Below are 5,000 nucleotides of genomic sequence, written 5' to 3'. Positions count from 1 at the left end.
GGCAGCACCGTCCCTGCTATACGAAAGCCCCATCCAGCCCTGTGCCACCCGGGGGGTTCCAGGGTGCTGAGATGGCTGACGTTTTGCTCCGCTCACGACGGTCGCCGCGGCACGCAAGAACAGGCCAAAAACTGGCCAAAACAGCCCAAAAACGGGCCAAAACTGGCCATTTTTTGCTGCGCGAGCGAGCGGAGAGCGGCGAACAGCGAGCGAAGCGCGAGGCAGCACCGTCCCTGCTATACGAAAGCCCCATCCAGCCCTGTGCCACCCGGGGGGTTCCAGGGTGCTGAGATGGCTGACATTTTGCTCCGCTCACGACGGTCACCGCGCCACACAAGAACAGCCCAAAAACAGGCCAAAACAGCCCAAAAACGGGCCAAAACTGGCCATTTTTGGCTGCGCGAGCGAGCGGCGAGCGGCGAACAGCGAGCGAAGCGAGAGGCAGCACCGTCCCTGCTATACGAAAGCCCCATCCAGCCCTGTGCCACCCGGGGGGTTCCAGGGTGCTGAGATGGCTGACGTTTTGCTCCGCTCACGACGGTCACCGCACCACGCAAGAACAGGCCAAAAACTGGCCAAAACAGCCCAAAAACGGGCCAAAACTGGCCATTTTTGGCTGCGCGAGCGAGCGGCGAGCGGCGAACAGCGAGCGAAGCGAGAGGCAGCACCGTCCCTGCTATACGAAAGCCCCATCCAGCCCTGTGCCACCCGGGGGGTTCCAGGGTGCTGAGATGGCTGACGTTTTGCTCCGCTCTCGACGGTCACCGCGCAATGCAAGAACAGGCCAAAAACTGGCCAAAACGGCCCAAAAACGGGCCAAAACTGGCCATTTTTGGCTGCGCGAGCGGCGAGCGGCGGACAGCGAGCGAAGCGAGAGGCAGCACCGTCCCTGCTATACGAAAGCCCCATCCAGCCCTGTGCCACCCGGGGGGTTCCAGGGTGCTGAGATGGCTGACGTTTTGCTCCGCTCTCGACGGTCACCGCGCAATGCAAGAACAGGCCAAAAACTGGCCAAAACGGCCCAAAAACGGGCCAAAACTGGCCATTTTTGGCTGCGCGAGCGAGCGGCGAGCGGCGGACAGCGAGCGAAGCGAGAGGCAGCACCGTCCCTGCTATACGAAAGCCCCATCCAGCCCTGTGCCACCCGGGGGGTTCCAGGGTGCTGAGATGGCTGACGTTTTGCTCCGCTCTCGACGGTCACCGCGCAATGCAAGAACAGGCCAAAAACTGGCCAAAACGGCCCAAAAACGGGCCAAAACTGGCCATTTTTGGCTGCACGAGCGAGCGGCGAGCGGCGGACAGCGAGCGAAGCGAGAGGCAGCACCGTCCCTGCTATACGAAAGCCCCATCCAGCCCTGTGCCACCCGGGGGGTTCCAGGGTGCTGAGATGGCTGACGTTTTGCTCCGCTCTCGACGGTCACCGCGCAATGCAAGAACAGGCCAAAAACTGGCCAAAACGGCCCAAAAACGGGCCAAAACTGGCCATTTTTGGCTGCACGAGCGAGCGGCGAGCGGCGGACAGCGAGCGAAGCGAGAGGCAGCACCGTCCCTGCTATACGAAAGCCCCATCCAGCCCTGTGCCACCCGGGGGGTTCCAGGGTGCTGAGATGGCTGACGTTTTGCTCCGCTCTCGACGGTCACCGCGCAATGCAAGAACAGGCCAAAAACTGGCCAAAACGGCCCAAAAACGGGCCAAAACTGGCCATTTTTGGCTGCACGAGCGAGCGGCGAGCGGCGGACAGCGAGCGAAGCGAGAGGCAGCACCGTCCCTGCTATACGAAAGCCCCATCCAGCCCTGTGCCACCCGGGGGGTTCCAGGGTGCTGAGATGGCTGACGTTTTGCTCCGCTCTCGACGGTCACCGCGCAATGCAAGAACAGGCCAAAAACTGGCCAAAACGGCCCAAAAACGGGCCAAAACTGGCCATTTTTGGCTGCGCGAGCGAGCGGCGAGCGGCGGACAGCGAGCGAAGCGAGAGGCAGCACCGTCCCTGCTATACGAAAGCCCCATCCAGCCCTGTGCCACCCGGGGGGTTCCAGGGTGCTGAGATGGCTGACGTTTTGCTCCGCTCTCGACGGTCACCGCGCAATGCAAGAACAGGCCAAAAACTGGCCAAAACGGCCCAAAAACGGGCCAAAACTGGCCATTTTTGGCTGCACGAGCGAGCGGCGAGCGGCGGACAGCGAGCGAAGCGAGAGGCAGCACCGTCCCTGCTATACGAAAGCCCCATCCAGCCCTGTGCCACCCGGGGGGTTCCAGGGTGCTGAGATGGCTGACGTTTTGCTCCGCTCTCGACGGTCACCGCGCAATGCAAGAACAGGCCAAAAACTGGCCAAAACGGCCCAAAAACGGGCCAAAACTGGCCATTTTTGGCTGCACGAGCGAGCGGCGAGCGGCGGACAGCGAGCGAAGCGAGAGGCAGCACCGTCCCTGCTATACGAAAGCCCCATCCAGCCCTGTGCCACCCGGGGGGTTCCAGGGTGCTGAGATGGCTGACGTTTTGCTCCGCTCTCGACGGTCACCGCGCAATGCAAGAACAGGCCAAAAACTGGCCAAAACGGCCCAAAAACGGGCCAAAACTGGCCATTTTTGGCTGCACGAGCGAGCGGCGAGCGGCGGACAGCGAGCGAAGCGAGAGGCAGCACCGTCCCTGCTATACGAAAGCCCCATCCAGCCCTGTGCCACCCGGGGGGTTCCAGGGTGCTGAGATGGCTGACGTTTTGCTCCGCTCTCGACGGTCACCGCGCAATGCAAGAACAGGCCAAAAACTGGCCAAAACGGCCCAAAAACGGGCCAAAACTGGCCATTTTTGGCTGCGCGAGCGAGCGGCGAGCGGCGGACAGCGAGCGAAGCGAGAGGCAGCACCGTCCCTGCTATACGAAAGCCCCATCCAGCCCTGTGCCACCCGGGGGGTTCCAGGGTGCTGAGATGGCTGACGTTTTGCTCCGCTCTCGACGGTCACCGCGCAATGCAAGAACAGGCCAAAAACTGGCCAAAACGGCCCAAAAACGGGCCAAAACTGGCCATTTTTGGCTGCACGAGCGAGCGGCGAGCGGCGGACAGCGAGCGAAGCGAGAGGCAGCACCGTCCCTGCTATACGAAAGCCCCATCCAGCCCTGTGCCACCCGGGGGGTTCCAGGGTGCTGAGATGGCTGACGTTTTGCTCCGCTCTCGACGGTCACCGCGCAATGCAAGAACAGGCCAAAAACTGGCCAAAACGGCCCAAAAACGGGCCAAAACTGGCCATTTTTGGCTGCACGAGCGAGCGGCGAGCGGCGGACAGCGAGCGAAGCGAGAGGCAGCACCGTCCCTGCTATACGAAAGCCCCATCCAGCCCTGTGCCACCCGGGGGGTTCCAGGGTGCTGAGATGGCTGACGTTTTGCTCCGCTCTCGACGGTCACCGCGCAATGCAAGAACAGGCCAAAAACTGGCCAAAACGGCCCAAAAACGGGCCAAAACTGGCCATTTTTGGCTGCACGAGCGAGCGGCGAGCGGCGGACAGCGAGCGAAGCGAGAGGCAGCACCGTCCCTGCTATACGAAAGCCCCATCCAGCCCTGTGCCACCCGGGGGGTTCCAGGGTGCTGAGATGGCTGACGTTTTGCTCCGCTCTCGACGGTCACCGCGCAATGCAAGAACAGGCCAAAAACTGGCCAAAACGGCCCAAAAACGGGCCAAAACTGGCCATTTTTGGCTGCACGAGCGAGCGGCGAGCGGCGGACAGCGAGCGAAGCGAGAGGCAGCACCGTCCCTGCTATACGAAAGCCCCATCCAGCCCTGTGCCACCCGGGGGGTTCCAGGGTGCTGAGATGGCTGACGTTTTGCTCCGCTCTCGACGGTCACCGCGCAATGCAAGAACAGGCCAAAAACTGGCCAAAACGGCCCAAAAACGGGCCAAAACTGGCCATTTTTGGCTGCACGAGCGAGCGGCGAGCGGCGGACAGCGAGCGAAGCGAGAGGCAGCACCGTCCCTGCTATACGAAAGCCCCATCCAGCCCTGTGCCACCCGGGGGGTTCCAGGGTGCTGAGATGGCTGACGTTTTGCTCCGCTCTCGACGGTCACCGCGCAATGCAAGAACAGGCCAAAAACTGGCCAAAACGGCCCAAAAACGGGCCAAAACTGGCCATTTTTGGCTGCACGAGCGAGCGGCGAGCGGCGGACAGCGAGCGAAGCGAGAGGCAGCACCGTCCCTGCTATACGAAAGCCCCATCCAGCCCTGTGCCACCCGGGGGGTTCCAGGGTGCTGAGATGGCTGACGTTTTGCTCCGCTCTCGACGGTCACCGCGCAATGCAAGAACAGGCCAAAAACTGGCCAAAACGGCCCAAAAACGGGCCAAAACTGGCCATTTTTGGCTGCACGAGCGAGCGGCGAGCGGCGGACAGCGAGCGAAGCGAGAGGCAGCACCGTCCCTGCTATACGAAAGCCCCATCCAGCCCTGTGCCACCCGGGGGGTTCCAGGGTGCTGAGATGGCTGACGTTTTGCTCCGCTCTCGACGGTCACCGCGCAATGCAAGAACAGGCCAAAAACTGGCCAAAACGGCCCAAAAACGGGCCAAAACTGGCCATTTTTGGCTGCACGAGCGAGCGGCGAGCGGCGGACAGCGAGCGAAGCGAGAGGCAGCACCGTCCCTGCTATACGAAAGCCCCATCCAGCCCTGTGCCACCCGGGGGGTTCCAGGGTGCTGAGATGGCTGACGTTTTGCTCCGCTCTCGACGGTCACCGCGCAATGCAAGAACAGGCCAAAAACTGGCCAAAACGGCCCAAAAACGGGCCAAAACTGGCCATTTTTGGCTGCGCGAGCGAGCGGCGAGCGGCGGACAGCGAGCGAAGCGAGAGGCAGCACCGTCCCTGCTATATACGAAAGCCCCATCCAGCCCTGTGCCACCCGGGGGGTTCCAGGGTGCTGAGATGGCTGACGTTTTGCTCCGCTCACGACGGTCACCGCACCACGCAAGAACGGACCATAAACAGGCCAAAACAGCCCAAAAACGGGCCAAAA

This window comes from Musa acuminata, unplaced genomic scaffold, assembly GCF_036884655.1.
Source record: "Musa acuminata AAA Group cultivar baxijiao unplaced genomic scaffold, Cavendish_Baxijiao_AAA HiC_scaffold_900, whole genome shotgun sequence".
In the NCBI taxonomy this organism is placed as follows: domain Eukaryota; kingdom Viridiplantae; phylum Streptophyta; class Magnoliopsida; order Zingiberales; family Musaceae; genus Musa; species Musa acuminata.
This window is presented reverse-complemented; position numbering follows the sequence as displayed.